This window comes from Canis aureus, chromosome 8 (assembly GCF_053574225.1).
Source record: "Canis aureus isolate CA01 chromosome 8, VMU_Caureus_v.1.0, whole genome shotgun sequence".
NCBI classification, from domain to species: domain Eukaryota; kingdom Metazoa; phylum Chordata; class Mammalia; order Carnivora; family Canidae; genus Canis; species Canis aureus.
Window position 1 is genome coordinate 34092221 of NC_135618.1, and position 24642 is coordinate 34116862.

A 24642-nucleotide genomic window follows, 5' to 3' on the forward strand; every position below is an offset into this window, starting at 1 on the left:
CTGGAAAGAAGGCAGCCCTGCCAACTCCTTGATTTTAGTCCACTAAGACTTATTTCAGACTTCTGACCTCCAGAACTGTGAGATTCTAAACTTTTGTATTGTTTATGTCCCAAGTTTGTGGTAACTTCTTACAGAGGCAATGCACGTGGTGTATCCCTTCTTCCCACACTGCAGTCTCTCCACTAGCTGAACCCAACTGGGAGCCAAGTGACAGAGAAGCCAGGGAAACAGGCTGCAAGAGAAGGACAAGGAGAGGATCTGGGGGGAGCGGGCCGAGGACCACTGCAATCACCTTACAGCCTCTTTGGGAAGCAGGAGCTTCGCTGCACATCTGAAACTCATTCTTCCAAGTCCTATGGGTATAAATCATCTGGTCGAGCTTGCTCTAATATAAGTGGGGAAAAGACTGACTGGCATACTGAAACCTGTGCAGGGATGGAGGCATATATATCACAAAAACAAGGCTTATTCTCTCCTGACCCGTTCAATCATCATTAATCGTTGGAACCAAGGAATAACATTTGGTCAAGGAGGAAATTTCACGAGATGGTCTGGTAATTTTATGGACTCCTTTTGATTTTTCCTATTTTACTGGCATGTAAATCAAAACATGACATCACCTTATCTTTCTCAACTGCACTGATAACAGACTGCAATCTATAAAATGACAGTATTCCATAAAAACCAAGCCCTAGCTGGGTTATCATGTGTGCAGGTTGCTGCCCGCTGCCCCTGTCCCTGAGTCAGTCCCCAGTGTGACTTGGCAGCCCATCTCCATCAGCTCTGTGGTTGAAAAAAAAAATGGGTCATTGCACTGTGACAAAAGAACATTCACTGAAAATACAGCAATTAAGAAAAGTTTGAGCTCTAACGGTCTCAAATGCCCAAAGGAAGCTTGTACTTGCCGTGTGTGGGTGCCAGAAGCAGACAGACTGACAAAGCAACACAAGCTCCACCAGCAGCCCACCAGGGACACGTTTAAGAATCTAATCAGACAGAAGGAAGTGGCTGAAAGCCACTGATGGAGGGGACATGAGGCCTTAGAAAAAGGCTGTTTTCTACATTACTAGCATTTAATTGAAACATTCTGGAACAGCCAGTCCCAGGACCTAAAAATAGGGCATCACAACCAAAGACTCGGTAGTAAAGTTTTCACTTATGAAATCCTATTTTAGCCTAAGCGATATGGAAAGACTAGAACTCACAGGATGTCAAGCAAAGTGGCTCTCACACCAGCCCGCAGAACGGAAGACGTTCGTGAGAGAATCTAGGGAAAACCAGACAGCACTTGGAGCTCCGTGATGGGTACACGAGTGTTCACCATGTCCCTCTGTGCTCAGTCTTTACGAGAGTTTTTAAATTTTCCACAAACAGAGGGGAAAAGGCAGTTTTGATTTCATTGGATGCAGGAGATTTTTCATAGTTACTTTTCCTTCACAAGGCTCATTTCATAAATATTCTCACCAGGTTTCACCACCCGCCGAGCCGGGGCCGAGCTGCCAGGCCCATGGGGAGCAGAGGCCTGCTCTGGCCCAGGGCCTGGGCATCCAGGGGCAGCAGGCTCGAGGGGTGAAAGAAGCCGGGCAGCCCCTCCCCGACAGGCCCGGGGAGCCCCGCTCACCTGCACCCCGAGGGACCCCCAAACACTAGCTCGAGTTCAGCTTCCAAAGCATTTACTGAGCACTCGTCATGAGCCAGCTCTGGGTGCTGAGCTCAGAGCAGAATGAGAGCCTCCATCTGCAACAGCAGTCGCTTCATTGTCTTGAAAAGTTGAAGAACGTTGACTGAATTGTCTGCAAAGACACTCACCTTAGCAGCTTTCACTTTAATCAAGAAAAATCTGAGAACACAAGTTCTCCAAATGCTGCTGCTCAGCACCAGCTCCACCTACGAGCCGAGCAGGTGAGTTGAAGATAGACTAGGAGCCTCTCTTGTCAGCATCGCTTTTCAAACAGCAAGGCAAAACTTGGCTTCTCTAGAAAGTCCCAAGATGGGCAAGATGTACATCACGGAGGGGCTGACTGTACATAGCAATAAAGTGGAGCGCGGTAAGAAGGAGACCCGTGCCAATCCCATTTTGGAACAAATGTCTGAAAAATCACCAGGGTCATTAGCTCTGGTCCTGCTTGGCTCTGTCAGGGTAGGGAATGGGAAATGGAGCAGTGAGGAAATAAGCCAGGAGTGATAATGGGCAGTGCAGGGCCTTATCCATCTAAAGCAACGTTCCCTTCCCCCTTTTTTCCTTCTTAACAGCTGGCCCAGCGGACCTAAACTTAGCAAGGGCGAGGTGTAGGAAACTAGATAGTGCATTCTGCAGTTGGATAGGAAATACTGGGCTCAATGTGTTTAAGGTTAAGATTAATTCCTCACTTCCTCTGAATCTATTTTAGAAACAGAGCAAAGGATGGCATATGCTTTCTTCTAACAAAATGACAGATGATCAAAGGATAAACATGATCCGTATGTCAAACCCTCCTACTGACGTGGCCCTTTGCCTACAGAATTAAAAAAAAAAAAAAAAAAGTATTTTATCATTGTGGTTAAAATGTGGTTGCCTGGGTTTATTCAGAAAATTCAGTATGGCAACAGCCAGAAAAATAGTGACTCGTGATTGGCTGGACTGACACAAGACTGTAGAACAAAGGAAAAATCTAGTGGTATTGTTCTTAAACATCATCTTCGCAGCAATAAACAAAGACCACAAGGCCTCTCTCTCTCTCAAGTCTGAGACTTGGTGTCTGAAAGAAGAAATCTGCCCACTGTCGAGGTAGAGAATAATTTTTTCTGATTTGCTGTAACAATCCTAATTAATGTTGGCTTGTTATTGTTCCCTGTGTTCTGTAAATAAGAGCCCTCTTTCTGCATAGCCACTCATTAGGGCTGAGTTAATTGAATTTCAGAAGGAAGGGATGGCTGCCTCAGGAAGCAAAGGACTGAAGGCTCTGAAAGAGCAGTGTTTTACAAGTGACACACAAGTCACACTATGTCAGAAACATGCAGAGGGAGAATGAGCGCAGACCCCCTCCCCTCCCCTTTTCTCTGCAGAGTGGTTTATATGGGAGATTTTCAGTCTCCCTTTGCCTTGTTCCTCAGAGTTTGTCATTTCTTATGTCCCTTGAGCATGGCCCGCTGTGAACTTTTCAAGATCCCATATATCTGGGAGAAATGCCATTTAATCCATGATTCTTATTTTATTTTATTTTATATTCATTCAATTAATTAACATATAGTGTATAATTAGTTTCAGAGGTGGAGTTCAATGCATAAATAACACCCAGTGATCATAATATCACTTGCCCTCCTTAGTGCCCATCACCTAGTTTTCTCATCCTGCCACCCACCTCAATAACCCTCAGTTTGTTTTCTACGATTAAGAGTGTCTTATGGTTTGTCTCCCTCTCTGATTTTGTCTTGTTTTATTTATCCCTCCCTTTCTCTATGCTCCTCTGTTTTTTCTCTTAAATTCCACATATGAGTGAGATCATATAATTGTCTTTCTCTGATGGACTTATTTTGTTTAGCATAATCTCCTCTAGTGCTTTCCATATTGTTGCAAATGGCAAGAGTTTTTTGATGGCTGAGTAATATTCCATTGTGTGTATATATGTAACGCTTCTTCTTTATCTATTTCCGTTGATGGACATCTGGGATCTTTCCATAATTTTGGCAATTATGGACATTGCTATAAACATTGGGGTGCAGGTGCCCCTTCAGATCACTACATTTGTGTCTTTGGGATAAATACCTAGTAGTACAATTGCTGGGTCATAGGGTAGCTCTATTTTTAACTTTTTGAGGAACCTCCATACTGTTTTCCAAAATATCTATAACAGCTTGCATTCTCACAAGCAGTGTAAGAAGGTTCCCCTTTCTCCGTTTCCTGACCAACATTTGTTATATCCTGACTTGTTAATTTTAGCCATTCTGACTGGCCTGAGGTGGTATCTCATTGTGATTTTGATTTCTATTTCCCCGATGCCAAGTGACGTTGAGCATTTTTCCATGTGTCTGTTGGCCATGTGTGTGTCTTCTTTGGAGAAATGTCTGTTCATATCTCCTGCCCATTTTTTGAGTGGATTATTTGTCCTTTGGGTGTTCAGCTTGATAAGTTCTTTATAGATTTTGGATACTAACCCTTTATCTGATAAAACATCTGCAAATATCTTCTCCCATTCTGTAGTTGTCTTTTGCTTTTGTTGACTGTTTCCCTTGCTGTGCAAAAGCTTTTTATCTTGATGAAGTCCCAATAGTTCATTTTTGTCTTTGTTTCCCTTGCCTTTAGAGAAGTTTAAAGGCAAGAAGTTGCTGTGGCTGAGGTCAAAGAGGTTGCTGCCTGTGTTCTCTTCTAGGATTTGATGGATTCCTGTCTCACATTTAAGTCTTTCATCTATTTTGAGCTTATTTTGGTGTACGCTATAAGAAAATGGTCCAATTTCAGTCTTCTGGATGTGGCTGTCTAATGTTCCCAACACGATTTGTTAAAGAGACTGTCTTTTTTCCTCTGGATGTTCTCTCCTGCTTTGTCGAAAATTAGTTGACGATAGAATTGAGGGTCCATTTCTGGGTTCTCTATTCTGTTCCTTGATCTATGTGTCTTTTTTTGTGCCAGGACCACACTGTCTTGATGATCACAGCTTTGTAATACAACCTGAAGTCTGGAATTGTGATGCCAACAGCTTTGGTTTTCTTTTTCAACTTTCCTTTGATTATTCGGGTGTTTTCTGGTTCCATAAAAATTTTAGGATTATTTCTTCCAGCTCTGTGAAAAATGTTGATGGTAGTTTGGTAGAGATTGCATTGGATATATAGATTGCTCCGGGTAGCACAGATATTTTAACAATATTTGTTCTTCCAACCATGATCCTTTTAGTATAAAGAAAAATCAGAAATTGGCCAGCGCTGAGATTCTATTGATTCCAAGTTCCATCTTTAATGCTCCAACTAAAATGCTTTTTCAATCAAGGCACTTTTTAACTGTAGGTAGGACCTGATCTTTCTTAGAATAGGGTGTAATTACAAAGATTGTTCATTCCATCTTTCATTCACTTATTGTACAAATAGTTTTTGAGCTCCTAGCATGTGTTGGGCTCAGCTCTGGATCCTGGGAGTTAGTACTGAACAAGACACAAAAGGTGCCTGCTGTCAGGAAGATTATATCCCAGTGCAGGAAGATAGACAGTAAGCATGAAATAAAATAAATGTTCAGAAGGATGGTGCCACAAAGAAAATGGGGCAAGATGATGCAATTATAACTGTCAGGTGAGTCACTGAAATTGGGGGTCAGGGAAGACTGTCTTGAGGAGGAGCCATCTGACTGAGGTACAAGGCAAGAACAAGCACAGGAAGGTCAAGGAGCAGCAGATAGGCCATTGGGACTGGAACACAGGAAGGCGGTGAAGGGGGGGCTGCCCATGGAGGAAGCAATGCCAAATCCAGCCGGGCCTTCTTTCCAGACCAGGGTGAGGAGTTTAAACAGGAGAGTGACACATCAGGTTTGAATTTTTAATTTTCTGGCTGCTTTGTGGAGAATCTATTGGAGAAAGAGGAAGAATAGAGGGAATGAGACCAGTTAGGAAGCTACCTGAAAAATAATATAAAGATAGTAATATAAGAACAACAAGTAGCATGTATTGAGCACATGTCAGGCATTTTGCTCAGCCCTTTGTATGAGCTACCTCATTTATTTCTCCTGAAACTCCAATGAGAAGTTAAGAGACATTAAGTAACTTGTCCAAAATCATCAGTGGTGGATCTGGATTCAAATCCAGGCAATCTGATTCTCACTTTTGCCTGCTTTGGAACTTCAGCAATGAACACTATATGAACCCTGAAAAAAATCCATTTAAGACAACCATACTTATTCCCTTTCTTATATCTGATGAAATCTTGATATTAGAAATTATCTGCTCTGATATTCTGGTTTAACTATTGTTTTATTGTCTGTCTTTGTGGATATGTGTATAATTAAATAATTTGCACACTTTTCCTGCCTAGGGACAGCTTTAGCTTTGAGTATTTCCTCAAGTGACTTGATTTGAACCTCTGATGGAACAGACGATCACAGCTGGAATGTCAGCCTTCTGTAGCCCAAGCACTCATTTGCTTAACAGTCTCTAGCTAAGTAGTACCAAGACCACAGTGCCCACTTTGGGGTGTACCCCAGGTATTCCTGGGGCTCTCTAAGGACAGAACACATTCCATAATCCCTGTAGGCACTCACTGGTCATGTTTCCTAGACATGTGCACTCCAAAAGGTGACTGCTATTCTCAGCTCTCTTGCTGCTCTCTCCCTTGCCTTGCCTACACCCGTTCCCCTCCACAGCCATCAGGACCTCAACATCATCTAGGGCGCCTAGCTCCAACACTCCAGGGGGCGGAGAGGGGTCCCTCTCACAAAGAGGAGACCCAGAGTCTCATCACCTGGAAGACAATCTCCATAAAGATAGTAGTTATCCAATTTAGAAATACTTACCATCTGAGTCTGAAGCATTTGTCTTTGGTTTACGGTACTAACTTCTGGGTTTTCCCAAGAATAATTACTGAACATTTACTCTAAGATTATGTGACAATTGTGTGACAGAAAATAAGTAGATGGGTTCCTCTGTCACTGACCTGCTCCTTCTATAGCCAGAAAATGCTGGCATCTTTAAATGTGGCCCTCTCTTCAAAAAGCACTTCCAGCTCCCTCTTAGGCAAGCATTCTACCTCATTTACAATAGAAAAATGCAAAAATCCTGCCCAGTTAGCAAAGACTGCAAAATAAATTAGGGTATATACCCTTATAAGAAAATATTAGTCCATCACTTAAAAATTGTCACAGGAGAATATATAATGACACAGTGAGATGTTTATGACATGCTGGAAAGTGGAAAAAGCAAGTTACGAAAAAGCAATATATACCTTCATGTATGTGTGACTCCTGGTCACTTATTATTTTATGATCTGCATTTTCTAATATAATGAAAATGCTTTACTTTATTATAGTTTTTTTTTTAATCAAGACTTTTTTTTTATTCATAAAAAAAAAAAAAAAAAAGCCTTAGCCAGAGCATCGAAATCACCAAGGAACTGAAGGAAGACTAGCAGGCCCGAGTCTGATATCCATAAAGGACTTGGCATGCTTAGGTCAGTGTCAGTCAATAGAAATATAATGACAGAAGACACAAATAGAGGCCATTTAGGTCATTTAAAATTTTTCAGTAGTCATATCTGTGAAACAAAAGGCAACAAGTAAAATTATCTTTAATATTTATTTTACCCAATATATCCAAAGTAGTCTCATGTTTCAACATGTAACCAATATAAATACATTGAGACATATTATATTTTCTTTTCCTAAGACCTGGAGAATGTTCACACTTACAGCACATTTTAAGCATTTTGGCACATGTGGCCAGTGAAGATAGGGGAGTGTGATGGGAGTGTAAGAGCCTCAGAGAAAGTCGGGGTTTCCCAAGCAAGTACCAGAGAAAAGACATGAAGTAGCAGATGGGGCTGAGAGGATGCTCCTGTTGCCTTCCAACTCTTTGGTCCTTGGGGCTGGGGAGAAAAAGCAAGTTCTCTTTGCAACCCCTGCCCTTGGGGGAGAGCTGGGTTTGGGTGAAGGTGAAGAAGCAGAGGGAACATTCTATGACAAACAAGTGTGGGGGTGTACAGCTGAATGGGGATTGCAGAGGACACATTGGGAAGACTGGCAGAAAACACAGCAGTGGGAGGATGAGTCAAGGGCTAAAATGCACAAAACAACCCAGGAATGAGCACATGCAAGCATGTCCAGGAGGGCTTACATTTTGGATGTTGGCCAGGTCTCAGATGAGAAGCAGGAAGCTAACAGAGCTTGTGGTTCCAAACAGAACTTTGGCCAGTGGGTCTTGCCCTGCCCTGTTGCCGGAGGGCTCGAGACTTGTGGAAGCCCCCATAGCCTCTGCGGTTCTGTTGCTTACCTGCCACATGATGCCAACATTGAGGTGACACATATAATTTATACCCTTGAGATAGTCAAATGTCCCAAAGAGCTCTGTATATAAAATCTAAAAATCTCAAAGTTGAGCTTTTAGGGCTAATCCCTCTCAAAGCATTTCATGTCTTCCTCCTCTCTGTATAGGCCTATATGGATCAATAATTTCACCACAGAACAGGAACCTAAACTTAATTTGGAAGGTATCACCAACTACACAGGATAACCGAGAGCAACGGCATAAAATGGAGTCAAACATTTTTTTTTTTTTGCTTTTCTAAAATATAGATCCACATAATTGCCACCTACATTACCAATTTTCTCAATTAATTCAGGAACTCACATAGTAACTTAAGGGAATCCTAGCACATATCAAGTTCTCAACACATATTTGAAAAAGGAATAAAGTGAACTTACATATGTTCTATGTCTGACTGCATCAAATGACTACGTTGGTGTTATTACAGGCTACTGCCATTTTATTCAGGCATGTTATAGAAAAAAAAGTCCAAGTCAAGTAAACAGCACTTTTATATTTGTTAACAAACTCCAGCAGAGAACAATGTTCATTGTATGGTTCAATTTTTCTTAAAAGATCCCCCAGAGAATTGTTCAGAAATTGACCCCCAAAATCTAGAACTTTCTGGCAGAACTAGTATTCTTCCTTTGTGATCAGAAAAACCTCCAAGTGAAGGACTTAGTTTAATGTTTAAGTGAATTACTGCACAGTGGAAGGTGCACATGACTCTCACTGCAGAGGACTGACCACGAGACCCAGTTTGCCAGGCACCAGCCCAGCAACCAGCTTTCTTGTCTGCAGACTAGCTGTGTCATCTCCCCCTTACAAAGTTTTGAAGCTTAAATGAGGTAACATATGTTCTATTCCAGCCATTTATCCACCCAGATTATACCTCAGAACCAAATTCTGCAGCCCTACTCCAGATCTACTGAACCAAAACCCAAGGGGTGTGGCTTAGGCATGTGGGCTATTCATATATTTTCCTAAAACAACCACCAGAAAACAAAACAAAATAAAACAAAAAAACAAAAAACAAAAAAAAAACAACCACCAGGATTTTGTGTGTGCCCAGGAAGGGGGACCACCTAGAAGCCTTTTAATACACATTTGATAGCCAAATCCCCACAGCAAAATTAATAATGGCTGCGCTTTGGCTCTCCTCAGGACTTCTAGGGAAAATGATGTCTTCTATTTCAATCTCCCTCTTGGGTAAGCAACGGTCTTCAAAGCTGTAGCCCAGCAAAGGTGTTAGGACCAAGCCGCCACTGCTAAGTATCATTGCTACAAGGACTCCCTGATGGCCCCTATCCTCCTCCCCATGCAGTGTAAACTAGGTGCCCCTTCTAAGTGCTCACCTGCACCTCGTGCCCGGTTCTGTCCTCATGCTCCTCAAACCTCACATTCTCTGTCCCTACACCTCCCTTCCCAGACGGTGAGCTCCTTCAGCGAGGAGTGTGTCCTAACTCACCTTAGAATCCCTAGCACATGTATTACAGGTGTTCAGCATATGATAAAGGGGCATCCTCCTCCTTCTATCTTTTCATTTCTGATCATCTTGTCTTAGATTACTGGTTATACTCTTCCTAATTTTCTGGGGTAGAGGTAGGGGATGCTCCAAAATAGAGGATGAAGTCATTTTGCTGAGAATCTTGGGAAATGGTAATTAGGAAGAGAGCCAAAGGAGGGAAGGAAACTAACATGCACTGAGTGTGTGCTACATGCTAAGAAACACAGTAGGAAGTCTTACTAGTGTTTCTCGTGTATTTCTTCCGGCACTTCAGTCCTAAAAGCTTGTGCTCTCATTAAAGCACTCACACATTAACCCACACAATGACTTCAAGTCAAAAACTTGACCAAACTTGAGCAAATTACATGAGCAAATCAATTACATGTTACAGGGATACCAAAATAGGTTTTTAAAATAGAATGACACTCATGCTGCTGATCCCTAATCCCAAGAAAGCAAATTGAACATCAGAAGTCAAGAGCCCATTATTTGTATCTGGATCATCCACCCCTGGGCAATAGGTCAGAGAATTGAGATAATTATATGCTTTCTGGTTAATTATCTGAGATGAAACATCCTACAGATATGTAAAATGTGTAATATGTCAGTGGATCTTGCATTTTGGTGCGTAAGAATCAGTTACAATTTTTTCTGCTACTCAACAAGAGTCAAGCAGAACATATATCAGGATATAGAGGACTAGAGAATCCCATACTCTGCTTGCAGCCCTTCTCCTACTACCATTAGTTTCAGCCTCCCTCTCAACCTCCATCTGGGCCTCTACCCATTCATTGTTTCAGTGTGGGTCCTTGTCCCTTGTTGTTTTGTTTGTTTTTGATTTTGTTTTTGAGGGAGAAAGAGCACATGTGCTTAAGGGTGGGGTAGAGCCAGAGGAAGAAGGGGAGAGAGAATCCTAAGCATGATCCATATCCAGCACGGAACCCAGCACAGGGCTCAAGCTCACAAAATCATGACCTGAGCTGAAATCAAGAGCTGGACACTTAACCAACTGAACCACCCAGGCGCCCTTCCTTGTCCCTTGCTCTTACATCACACCATCTATAGGCTCAGTCTCACCTCTATCCAGAGTCCTTGAAAATTAAGGGTAGTGGGCCAAAAGCATGAAGAGAGGAGCACCCTAGCACCCCTATGTATACACATGTGAACAAAATACTTTCTATACCTTCCCTTTCAATTAGATCTTCTGTCAAATTTTTGGCCAGAGCAGTTGAGGCAGACATTACTGACTGCCCTCTCAGTGTATTCAGACCACCTTCTCCTTTGCTAACAGGCTATTCATGAAGCCATGGACTCAGTGATGTAACACAGTACTAGCCTGTAAGAGAATGTCTGCTGGAGGCTTCAAGGAAAGATTTCCTCCATAAGAGAAAGAGGATAAGTGAGATGAAGTATCCTCTCTGCCTTTGGACATTGTTGTGTGAGGACACTATGCTTATAGCTGCTGTAGCTATTTTGTTCCCAGGAGGGGAAAGCCAAGAAATCTGAAAGAAGCTGACCTGGAGCCCAATTAACCAATTCTACTACTATGTGAGAAATTAATTCTCTATTGGTTAAGTCACTTTTAGTAGGGTATTTGCCAAAAGCACCCTCATCTGTTCAATGGAACAGCTGAGAACATCTAGTCCGTTATTCATACTTAGGGCCTGGATAGAGGACAAGACAGGAAGCAACAGGAATGCATCTCTACTTCTGGCATTTCATGTTTCACAGAAGGTTTAAGAGTTGTTTGAGGAAGAAAACCATCCTTAGACCAGGTCCCTCAAGTGAGCTTGTGGAAATTGCCACAACAAATCCTGAGGTTTTATTAAAGATGTATATTAACCATGATCAGCTTCTGTCTGGCAACCTCAGCATCTGGGAACCCTGTGCGATATGGGGAGAAAAAGATGCACGTGTGACTTACAACACATTTTTCAGTTGGGAACAAATTCTGTCCCACAAGCACCAATTATATTTGGTTTTTTTTTTAATTTTTATTTATTTATGATAGTCACACACAGAGAGAGAAAGAGAGAGAGAGGCAGAGACACAGGCAGAGGGAGAAGCAGGCTCCATGCACCGGGAGCCTGACGTGGGATTCGATCCCGGGTCTCCAGGATCGCGCCCTGGGCCAAAGGCAGGCGCTAAACCGCTGCACCACCCAGGGATCCCTATATTTGAAGCTAGATTTGAGACTCCAGAGTCCTATGATTTTAAAGTCGGAAAAAAAGTTGGAGATCATTTATATCAAACACTTTATTTTACAGTTGAGAAAACAAATTGCCTGACCTATTTCCTAGCAACAATTACTGAGATTAAAACTAACAAAATTCTCACTTTTGAGGATGAGGGAGAATTTCTTCAATAACTCCCAGACCATCTATTTCAAACAAGACAGCTTATTTCCACTAGGGGCTTGGCATGGAGGATTCTCTTTTAAAGCATCTGTTGAATAGCCTGAAATAACGAACTCATGCAAAGGGATAATAATCTGGCTACTGTATGCTCTCAAGATGTCATGTGATGGGGACCCCTGGGTGGCTCAGTGGTGCCTGCCTTGGGCCCAGGGTGTGGCCCCGGGGTCCTGGGATCGAGTCCCGGGTCAGTCTCCCTGCATGGAGCCTGCTTCTCCCTCTGCCTGTGTCTCTGCCTCTCTCTCTCTCTCTCTCTCTCTCTCTTTTTCTCTGTGTCTCTCATGAATAAATGAATAAAATCTTAAAAAAAAAAAGATGTCATGTGACATGTTTGTGAATGAGTGTGTCAGGATAGATTTATTCCTTCAAATGATTAAACCAGGATGAGTAAACTAAATTTGCATTTGTGCATAGTTTACTCCTTCCTTTCCTTCTAGTATTTTACAAACATGTGAGTGTATGTTTGTTAACCATACATAGAATGTTGTCTTTCTATATCTATTTTACCAAATAACTTATACCTCCACTCACAGGGGAGGCTTTGTGCCCTTCTCCTCTCTAATTCCAAAATGAAATGATCTTGTCTTAAGTCATACTCAGTTGCCCTTCTCACCCTGGGAAACTATTAAGAGAACAGCTCCACTCCCAACTCTGTTTCCTGCCTCCTCCCTGTGTGGCCAATGATTTAAGCAATCATGCCTGAGTACTGAAGCCCAGGAAAACCCTGGACCCAAGCTTGGAGAAACTTCTTAGTTGATGAACATATTGATGTGCTGGGAGGCTCATATACTAGGATTCCATGAGGAAAAGACACAAAGGAGCTCTGCAGTCCCTTCCCCATACCTCACCGTGTGTATCTTCCACTTGGCCATTTCTGAACTTCATCCTTTATAATGGAACTATAATGGTATATGTACTCACTCTTAGTGAGTTTGGTGAGCTATCCTAGCAAGTTATTGAACCTGAGGTGGTCATATGAACCCCAGTGGTTATGGCTTCTCTTCAGAAGCAGGGGTGGCCTCTGGGATTCGTGGCTGGTGTCTGAAGGGGGGTAGTCCTGTGGAAGATTGAGCCTTTAAACCTGTGGGGTCTGGTGCTAACTCTGGGTGGTTAGTGTCAGAATTAAATTGAAGGACACCCAGTGGGTATCAGAGAATTGAAGTCAGGATAATAGAGAACTGTGTCATTTAAACTCTTTTCCCAATTTTTTTTCATTTTTTCTATTGTTCTAAGTGTACAGTGTTCCCTTCTTAGAAGGAACATTCCTCTGAAATTGTTTAAGGTTCTTCAGACGTACAAAGTGAAGCTGAGTTCACGTTAAATGCAGCTGACTAGATGATTTTTGTGGTTTCATATGAGACCAAGTATTGAAAATAAAATATCAATTCTGGATTATTTTGAAAATTCAAACACTAATAGTTTTTTTAAAAAACGCTAATAGTTTAATATGAATAGAAATAATATTTACTATTATATTAAAATTTGCTTATGATATAGTGGAATGGTCTTATGACATGGAAGTCTCAGGTATACATTTCACACACTCTACAGCCTTCTTATGATATTGCCTAAAGTTTCATGATAGTACTTGTATCATTTTTTTTTTCTAGATTTGGCTTCCGATCAACATGGTGGGAAACAATAGATTCTAACTTTAATGTTTATTGTTTTATTTTGAACAATAAAGTAAGAATGCTTAAAAACAGAAAAGGGATGGTTTTAGACTAATTAAAGGCAGAAATTATGCTAAAAAGAATTACTAGAGACAACAAAAGATCTAGATTACTTTGTAAAGTATGTGAGATAACAATACTATTAAAAACTTCCTTCTAATCATTGGTTAAACAGAAGTTTAAAGTCTTGAGATGGAAAGAGGGAATAGAGTTTGAGAATGACTTCGATGAAGCATAGAAAAGGACTTACGTTTAGAAAGATAAACCACTTTTTTTGAATAATGAACATGACAGTCTCACCCAGGCATGGGGTGAAGTTCTCTGTGAACCTTCACGTCAGCCAAAAGTAGAGAAAAACAGGAAGAGAAAAGGAGAATACTAACCGGTTGTACCTCCCAAACACTTTTTTTCTTTTTTTTTTTTTATAGTCACAGAGAGAGAGAGAGGCAGAGACACGGGCAGAGGGAGAAGCAGGCACCATGCACCTGGAGCCTGACATGGGACTCGATTTCGGGTCTCCAGGATCACACCCTGGGCCAAAGGCAGGCGCTAAACCGCTGCGCCACCCAGGGATCCCCCAAACACTTTTTATAAGTAAAACGCTTTGCTCATCCCAACAACCCAAAATGCAAATAAAAGCAACAAAGTCCCTAACTTTAAGATTTTTGCTGAACTTAAATTTTCAAGTGAAAGCTGTGTGAGTTTGAGAGATAATTTGTTGCTATACAAAATGGGAGAATTAAAATAAAATTTCCAATGCTTTCCTTCCTTGAAAGCTATACTTTTGTTATTTTTAAGGTTGACACTGATAGTTCTAATATTTGCCAAGAATTCCTAGAGATAGCAAGAAGAGCACTTATGATTCCCTTAGCAGAAGCGAGAGCAAAACAATTGCATAAGTGGATTTTAAGTAAAATTATGTCCAAATTCTTTTCTTCTGGGAAAGAAAGCAGCCAAAATTTGGTGTGGATGTGGCACAAATGTGAAATAATAAAAAGCATCAAGATCCAAGTCATTACTCCTTTAGTCTCCTAGCCTGCAAACATAGCTAAAGCAAGCTGGAATGGGATTTTACCCCAAATAAAATGAGAATTAAGTGTTTACTTTCTAGGAAACTAGTTAAGAAATTAAGAGGAATGTGGAGGCTATGGCTACTAAAATAAAATTTATTTGAAATCAATCATGTGTTTAAAAGATAACAGCAATTGTTTACAAATGTTCTTTTTTTAATAAATTAATTTTTTATTGGTGTTCAATTTACCAACATACAGTGCTCATCCCGTCAAGTGTCCCCCTCAGTGCCCGTCACCCACTCGCCCCCACCCCCCGCCCTCCTCCCCTTCCACCACCCCTAGTTCGTTTCCCAGAGTTAGGAGTCTTTATGTTCTGTCTCCCTTTCTGATATTTCCCACACATTTCATCTCCCTTCCCTTATATTCCCTTTCACTGTTATTTATATTCCCCAAATGAATGAGAACATATAATGTTTGTCCTTCTCCGATTGACTTACTTCACTCAGCATAATACCCTCCAGTTCCATCCACGTTGAAGCAAATGGTGGGTATTTGTCATTTCTAATGGCTGAGGAATATTCCATTGTATACATAAACCACATCTTCTTTATCCGTTCATCTTTCGATGGACATCGAGGCTCCTTCCACAGTTCGGCTATTGTGGACATTGCTACTATAAACATCGGGGTGCAGGTGTCCCGGCGTTTCATTGCATCTGCATCTTTGGGGTAAATCCCCAACAGTGCAATTGCTGGGTCGTAGGGCAGGTCTATTTTTAACTCTTTGAGGAACCTCCACACAGTTTTCCAGAGTGGCTGCGCCAGTTCACATTCCCACCAACAGTGTAAGAGGGTTCCCTTTTCTCCGCATCCTCTCCAACATTTGTGGTTTCCTGCCTTGTTAATTTTCCCCATTCTCACTGGTGTGAGGTGGGATCTCATTGTGGTTTTGATTTGTATTTCCCTGATGGCAAGTGATGCAGAGCATTTTCTCATGTGCATGTTGGCCATGTCTATGTCTTCCTCTGTTTACAGATGTTCTAGTGAATAAGAAGGCCGCAGTCTATAGTGACCTGAAGCACATCAGATATTTAAAACTGGGAAAACCTTCAGTATAACAAGATGTCTTCCAACTCCTTTAATGGCATTGAATAAAAATCAATTATTTGTAATTTACCTTAAAATGAGTTGGGCCCCCAAAATCAGGTATGTATGCCTATGTTGCTCAATCTAGATTGTGGCTAAATGAGTAGTCACTGAATAATTCATTCTACTTTTCTGTGTTGAAATTTTTTTTATGATAAAAAGTCTCAATATCAGTTAATCAAACAAGAAGAATTTGAAAAAAAAAAACTGTACAACAGCTAAATAAGTCAAATATCCCATTAGCTGGTACCAAAAAGAACCAGATCATTAAGACTCTTCCGAAAACTTGCTTAAAAGGCACTAATGAAGACTGCTTTCTATCTTAGGCTAATTATAAGAGCCTACATATTTTTTTCTTCCAAGATTTTATTTAAATTCAAGTTAGGTAACATATAGTGTAAAATTAGTTTCAGGAGTAGAGTTTAGTAATTAATCACTTACATATAACACTCGGTGCTCATCATAACAAGTGCCCTCCTTAACGTCCATCACCCACATAGCCCATCCCCCACCCACCTCCCCTCCAACAACCCTTTGTTTGTTCTCTATAGTTAAGTCTCTTATGGTTCACCTCCCTCTCTGTTTTTATCTTATTGCATTTTTCCTTCCCTTCCTCTATGTTCATCGGTTTTATTTCTTAAATTCTACATATGTGTGAAAACATATGGTATTTGTCTTTTTTGGACTGACTTAGTTCACTTTGCATAATACATTTTAGTTCCATCCATGTCATTGGAGGTGGCAAGATTTCATTATTTTTGATGGTTGAGTAATATTCCATTATATGTGCATACGCCACCTCTTCTTTACCCATTCATCTGTTGATGGACATCTGGGCTCTTTCCATATTTTGGCTGTTGTGGACATTGCTGCTATAAACATTGCAAACGACAAGAAGAGCTTACATATTTTTATTACATGTTGAGAACTAGGAAATGAGAAAAGTAAATAAATTTTCACTGTAGTCAATTAAACATAAAGGTGTTTGGGTGTTTGTGTTTACCCCAAAAATACATACAGCATTTGTCAATGAAGAGAATGAAATTCTAAGACAAATAGGTATGTGCCCAACTCTGCAGGTGATATATGTCCCCAAAGGATTTATACCTGGGCAAGAAAATAAGACTTATACACAAAATAATTAGAAATTATATAAAATATAGAGCCAAATTAAAAACAATTTTGGATTAAAATGTATTACAGGTACACCGATATAGGGTCTATATGGTAGATAGAATAACAGTCTCCAAAAGACATCCATCCGTGTCCTAATCTCTGAGAATATGTTACCTTCCATGGCAAAAGATAATTTGTAAGTGCAATTAAATTAAGGATGTTGAGATGGAGAGGTTACCTAAGATTATTCTGATGGGATTGCTGCAATAACAAAAATCCTTTTATGAGGGCAGCAGGAGAGTCAGGGATGTGACAAAAGAAGCAGAGGTTAGCACAATATGGGACAACAAGCCAAAGAATGTAGGCAGCTTCTAGAAACTAGAAAAGGCAAAGAAACAGATTCTTTCCTGGAATCTCTATTAGGAACACAACCTTGCTCACTCTTTTTAGATTTCTAACTTCCAGATTTCTGTTGTTTTAAGCCGCCTAGGTTTGTGGCAATTTGTTTAGCAGCCACAGAAAACTAATACATCATATTATAAATGAGATGGCTGTGGCAGTCAGGAAGGAGAGAGATTAAGATTTATTAAATAGAGAGGGCTTCATGGGGGAGATGAGATACGTGAAAGGCTGTGAAGACTATGTTGGGGATTGTCTTTGTTTGCATGTAACAGAAAGCTATCATAATGTTGTAAACAAATACAGCCATTTATCTTTTCATACCACAAGCTAGAATGGTAAGTGATTCTATGATGTCAAGTCTCGGGCTCCTTTTAACTTTTGGTTCCTCCATCCCTAGCATGTGGCTTTCAGCTTTATGGTTGCTTCATAGCCACAAGGTGGTTGCTCCTTCTCCAGCCTAACATCTTCAGCCCAGATAGGAAGAAGAAAGCAAAATGAAGAAAAAGTGGTACCTACATCAGGAAAGCAAAAGTTTCCTGACAACCTCTGGCAGATAAATTCAAGCTGTGACATATAACCTTTCCTAGACCCCCAAAAAGCTCGCAAAATATAAATGCCTCAAACAAAACTTGGATTCCGTTGGTAATGAAAAAGAAGAGAATGTACATTAGGTGGGCAACTAGTAGTATCTGAAACCAAGGACTTACAAGTTTTGAATAGCTGCAGAAACCAAGATGGCATTCTAAATAAGACAGAGCATCATGAACTCAGGTGGAAGTAAACTTGGAAGGGAGGAAGAAAGAAGATCATCGTCACCTCCAATATGTGATTCTCCTTCCTATTGTGGCACTGATGCCTATCAACTTCCTGTAACTACCTTACTCTTTATGGTATTGTCAATAAGACAGTACCTCACTTTCTACTTCCCCAACCTGTTAAAACTCCCTAAGCTAGAGAAACTTCCTGGATCCTCTTCCCTCTTCCAGGTCACATTCTTCCCCAAAAGTGAGGGTATGCTGATATGGGCAGGTGAAGAGTCAAGATATGTATTGGGCAAGCATTTCAGGAGCATGGTCAGAGTATGATATATGTCCCCAGAGGATTTATACCTGGGCAAGAAAATAAGACACAAAATAATTAGAAATTATATAAAATATAGAGCTAAATTAAATACAAATTTGGATTAAAATGTATTACAGGTACACAGATATAGGGCCTATATGGTAGATAGAATAACAGTCCCCAAAAGACATCCGTGTCTTAATCTCTGAGAATATGTTACCCCCTCCAGCTCCCAACATTCCCCTCTGTCTCTTGTTCTCTCCCTCTTTCCTGATTCTAGTTTAAGGAAGTATTTTTTTTCCCTGGTGATTTCCCTTAGGGATAACTGGAACAGATAGCTTTAACCAGATATGTTTTAAGTCAATAGGAACTCCCTTGCCTTTCCTCCATCTGCTTGTTAAGACGATGTCAGAAGAGATAGGTAAAGAACTCATGCATTGGAGTTTGCCATCTCCTGCTGCCGGGAACCCCTTGGCCACCGTGCGAATAGCCCAGGCCACATTCTGGAGGAAGAGAGACAATGTAGGAAGGGGCACAAGCTACCTGCCCCCACCCTGGCCAAATCCCCTGACATGTGAGCAAGGCCAGTCTAGACAATCCCCTCCAGCGGAGCCAGCCTAGACCAAAAGAACTGCCCAGCCATCCCACAGAACCCCGAGGAATAACAAACGTTTGTGGCTTTAAGCCACTAAGTCTTGGAATTGTTTGTTATGTGGCAAAAACTAACTGATATACTGCTTCTCCTTGCATTCAACTTTCCCCACTAGCATAATAGTAAGATGCTTAGAGCTGAGGAAGGGTTGGTGTGGCCACAGAGGGAGAGAGCCCAGGGGGGCTGCTCATAGACCGTGGACATCTGCAAAGGGGCTTCTGCACAGTCTGTTCTTCCTCTAGAAAGCAGTTTGCAGTTTGAGTCTGAAGCTCAGAACATTAAAGAGGGTCACTTCCCAGCCTTGTACGAGGGATTTGGATTAAGGAAGAGGACTGTAGCATCAAAGCATTTAGGTATTTGGATCCCAGACCAAGATTAATGGGAGATAAGATTAGGTAAGTAAAGGGTGCCTGGGTGGCTCCGTCAATTAAGCGTCTGACTCTTGATTTCGGCTCAGGACATGATCTCAGGGTTGTGAGATGGAGCCCCATGTCAGGCTCTGTGCTGGGCATGGGACCTGCTTAAGATTCTTTCTTTCCCTCTGCCCACCCCCCAACTCCTGTTTCTCTCCCTCTTGAAAAACAAAAACAAAAACAAAGACAAAACAGAAATGAACCCCAAACCAAACAAACAAAAAACAGATTAGATAAGTAAAATGGATCCAAATTACAGAGAAATTATGAAGAACTGGGATGAGGAAAGACAGGAAAAGGACATGATGGACATAGGATTTTAAGAAGATACATCTATTGGGGCTCTATAGGGTATATTGTCAGAAATAGAAACCGAAAACAAGGAAGCCACAATGATGTTGTCACTATGATTCAGGCATGAAAGGGAAACATAAAAGGTCACCAGAAAATCGCTTTAAATCAAAATGGAGAACTCTCAACAAATATTTTATAGAACTATATAAATTAAACAAAGCAGAGACTGGCTACTATTTACCAATTCTGTTTCTCTTTCTTCCTGGGCCCATAGCTAGTCTACATTTCCCAGACTCCCTTGCAGTTAAGTACAGCCGTGTGACTGTGTTCTCACTACTGTCCATACCATGAGGGCAAAAGTAATGTAATCCACTTCCAGGTCTAACCTGTAAAAACTTCCTGTGGGATTCTCTGCCTTCTCTCTGTCTCTCCTTATCTACTGGCTGAATGGACAGGATTCCAAGAATATAGAAAAGAGAAGAGCTGCAAGATGAAGGAGACTAGGTCTGCAAACAACCACATGGAAGGCTACCCACTAAGCAGAAACATCTGCTTTGAACTCTGTGAGAGCAAGAATTAAAGCTTTATTATATTAAGCCACTGAGATTTGGTGGTTTGCTGACATAACAGCTAGCATTTCTTACCCTACATAATACAGCTATTAACTTCAAACCTAATGATTTATAATATTTTAACAACAAAAAAAAAGTGGAGGGAAGGGTGCTATATTTCAAAGCCCAGGGAATAGAGAACAGGCCAACTTAACAGGAAATTTTAATGGAGTACAGTAAACACAATCTGAGACTTGTAAAGATGAAACTTAGAACCCAATATTGGAAGGGCTTATCTCATTAATAAAAAGCAGATACGCAAGAAAGGAGGCAGAGAAATGGCAACACTCCAGAGTAAATCACTCCAGAGTAAAGCCCTGTCTGGGAATCCAGTATTCTGATAATACATGCAAATCAGAAAGTATTTAGTTGGGGATAAAAAGAGAAAGAAGACTAATTAAATGGCTATTGGCATGCTCCATAGAGTACCAAGCTAGACGAGAGTCACTGCTTTCCTAATAGAGATTAAAAATTCAGGATAGAGTACAATTATGCTAATGACATCAACAGTTTCTAAAAGTCCCCTTCTGCTGAAAATTAAGTATCAAACTCAGTCTTTACTTGCCCTCCCTGTAATTTCATCTCTTGGAAAACACAGGAAGCCACAAAGGGAACTCATGTTCCAACCTTAATTCTGAGAAATAAGGGAAATATGGTTGGTGATTGAATATAACAGGAAGTAGCCATGTCACTTGGAGTTTTTAAGAGAGAAGGAAAAGAAAGTTGCAAAATGTTGGACATAAACTTGAGGAAATAGGATATTTGATTATTTTAGAGAAAAGATAGACATAACCAGCAGTCCAGAAGAGGAATTTGGCACAAGAATGTTCTGATATTTTCAAAGTATGAAATTCTAGGTATATAGTCCTGAAAAATCCTGTCCTTGTTAAGAGAAAAGTGGAGAGACATTTAAAGAAATCAGTGAGATTGCATAAAAGCTTTCTGATTAACTCAGATTTAAAGCTATACATTGGGGAGAGGTAGGAATGGGTAGACATATAGACATAAAACCTGAATAAATAGCTACATGTATAGACTTTGTGAGGGTAGAAATGATACCTGTTATCCTTAATTCTGTAAAAATTATATCAGAAAATCTAAAAACTTCCATAAGTATACCTTATGACTAAAACCTCCATAAGACACATACTAAAAATGTGTCTTAAAGCTTTTGTCCAGAAATTAAAATATTATAAATCATTAAGTTTGAAGTTATATAGCTGTATTATATAGGGTAAGAAATGCTAGCTGTTATTTCAAACAAACCACCAAATCTCAGTGGCTTAATATAATAAAGTTTAAGTAATATAATGTAATCTCGGTAGATGATAGAAGACATCTCGACTTTTGCTCCTATATTTTCCATCAAAAAGAATGATCTTCAAATATTTAAATTGGAATAAGCAAGTTAAATATTGTAATAAAGGGGAATGATTCTTAAAGTAAATGAGAAGATAGTAGGAAGTCATCCAGATGCTTTTCAATATGTTTAATTCAAAAACAGTTTGAGAGGACAGACTGGGCATATGTTTGGCTTCCTCTCCACAAGGTCCCATTGAAATAGAATAAAAATAATACATATATAAACTAAGTAAATGTCTGAATTCTTAGTTATAGACTCAACATGGTATCTTCTTCAAAGAAAAAATTCTGACATGTATGTAAGACAGTGAGGAGTACATTCTTAATTAGCAGCAAACATCTATAATGTCCTCTTCTTCTCTCACTTCTCTATCTTCTCCATCTAAGCAGCATCTATCCCTACAACTCTCAATGTGCCATCTCTCTCTCTCCCCTCTCTCTTTTTCTCCACGTGTGTGTGTGTGTGTGTGTGTGTGTGTGTGTGTGTCAACTTGCCCAAATACCTACTCCCTCAGGTTCTTGTCTTTCCTCCCCTTCCTCATCCCTGCTGTAATATCTCACTACTCTGCAGCTGAAATGTCTGTGTTTTCCTGTGAACTGCATCAGGTAGCTTCAGAATTTCTGGAAGACCTAGTGTCTCCACTTTTCTGCTCAAAGAAGGAAATGTGTGAAGTTCCCTGGGAAATATAATTTTCTCACACTAACACATTTTCAAATCTTTATGTAGAATTTGTGATGAATAAAATCCTTGTTACCCCAAAAGACTAAATCTATAGATGTGATGAAGACAAGGTGGCATTAGACAAGTGTTTTTGACAGTTTTTGATGGAAAGTGAGTTGAATCACACCGACAGCCAGAGTTGGAATAAAATTAATGAACAAGCAAACCAAAACCCCAGAAGCCTAGAATACCAGAGGCAGCAGACTTATCCTTCTTTACAGAACCAAGAGAGGTCCAACTCAAGGATGGCAAGTAGAGAATACAGCATTAAATCTAGGGTAGCAATCAGGTAAGAAGACAATGAGATGCACTACTGCTCCTGTCAGGTAAAAGCAAACTGCTCTGCTGGTCTTTGCTACTCAGTTTAGAGGAATAAAGTATTTTCCAGATCAATAGCTGCATATCAGAAGTGAGAAGGTGTGTTGGTTGATTTCAGCAAAAAGAAAATATTAGGAACAATAGGTGCAATTCAACTTACCACTTGATTAAATTTATGATATTCTACTCTCATCATCCAGGACCCATCTGTCTTCTGCACAGACCAAACAGACAAGATGAATGAAGAAGATTACTTCATCATCCATGCATCTTTCAAGTCCTTGATGGTAGCATTAATTTCTGCAGTTCCCCTAGAGACTTAGTATTGTTTTGGGTTTACGAATTTGTCCTTTCTACTGGAATAAATCTTAAACTACACACCAAAGTGAATATTTTGCTATTCACTTACATGAATAGCAAGAGTCACTATATCACTCTTAATATGTCTATTCCAACTATACATTCAGGTCCTGAAGAAATAACCACAAACAGATCTGTGGATCCATTGGGCCCACTGTGACTGAGATTTGGGGCAAAACTCCATTTAACACCTGCACTGGTCAGGATTGTCTATGTTATGCAGCAATGACAAATAGCCCCAAATATTGGTGCCTTACAAAAACAATGCATAATTTCTTATTCATATTACATGTCATCATTGATTGGGTATGGGTGTATCCTACTCTGTCTTCATTCCAGGACTCAGGCTAATAGCTGCTGCTGCTATCTGGAGCATTACCTATTTTAGGATTAAGGAAAAGAAACATGACAAAACATTTTAAAAATGTGTCTTAAAGCTTTTGTCCAGAAGTGACATATGTCCCTCATGCCTTCTTTCACAGGTCAAAGCAAATCACTCAGCCAAACATGGGATAATTAATCCTGCCATCTTAAATATACTTCAGAGAGAGAAAATGGAGAATTTGGAAAATAGTAATAAAATACACTATATCATCTGACCTGTATGGACTTCCACCCTGACTGATGGATCACAATGGCATTTTGGAACCCTAGGAAGTAGTATCAGCTTAGAGGCAGTGGACGATAATCCCAGAAAAGTCTGGGAATTTTTCAGTAAAAGACATATATTATATAGTTACAGAAAGGACCATAGGAGTTGTCCTCCAGGAGACAGATCTTCCCTTCTAATCAATGGGTTTCAGATTCGAGAATGAGCTTGGGTCTAGAATAGCAAATAACATTAGCTCTCCATTTTAAACCTTTACTTATAGACCTAGAACTTTTACATTTTACAGATGAAGCAAAATCTTGTCACATAAAAGTCAAGTTGCCCATCTATATCAGTCTTAGGGATCAATTTTTCATGTCTTCATGATCACTTAGCCATCTTTTAAAATGTGTATAGATTAAACCATTCTAATTATCACTATTCAGTCTCAGTCTCACCTTGTCACTATCTGCTGCCACTCTGTCACTGAGATCCATCATCCACAATGAAATCAAAGAACCTATTTCTATGGCACCATCTTCAGCTGTCACCTCCAGTCTTCAAGGACAGACACTAAAGTGCTTTCAAAGAACACTGGTGCTCCTCTAATGTCTTTCCTCAAGTTTGATATAGGTAAAATCCTCTGAGAGGATGGTATTAATTTATTAGGGTTGTTATAACAAAATGCCACAGATGGGGTGACTTAACCAACAGAAATTTATTTTCTCACAGGTCTGGAAGCTAGAAGTCCAAGATCAACGTGTCAGCGGGTTTGGTTTCTTGCATCCCTGGTGTCTCTTCCTCTTCCTAGAGGAATACCAGTCACATTGGGGTAGAGCCCCACCCTTAAGACCTCATTTAACCTTAACTGCTTCTTTAAAGGCCCTGTCTCCAAACACAGTCACATTGGAAGTTGTGGCTTTAACACATGAATGGGAAGAAGGGCACAATTCAGTCCATAACACACTCTTTCCTAATATGTCCTACCTTCCTTCACATATTAGAGTTCTTGAG

At 40.3% G+C, this 24642-nt stretch overlaps 1 long non-coding RNA gene across 1 annotated transcript; it reads left to right on the plus strand.

The window, feature by feature from the left end:
- The first annotated feature begins 2662 nt into the window (after positions 1 to 2662).
- LOC144318584 (uncharacterized) lies at positions 2663 to 24135 on the plus strand. Its single transcript, XR_013384637.1, has 4 exons — positions 2663 to 2767; positions 15618 to 15788; positions 22880 to 22966; positions 23522 to 24135. It is a non-coding gene; the product is annotated as an uncharacterized LOC144318584 (long non-coding RNA).
- The last annotated feature ends 507 nt before the right edge of the window (positions 24136 to 24642 follow it).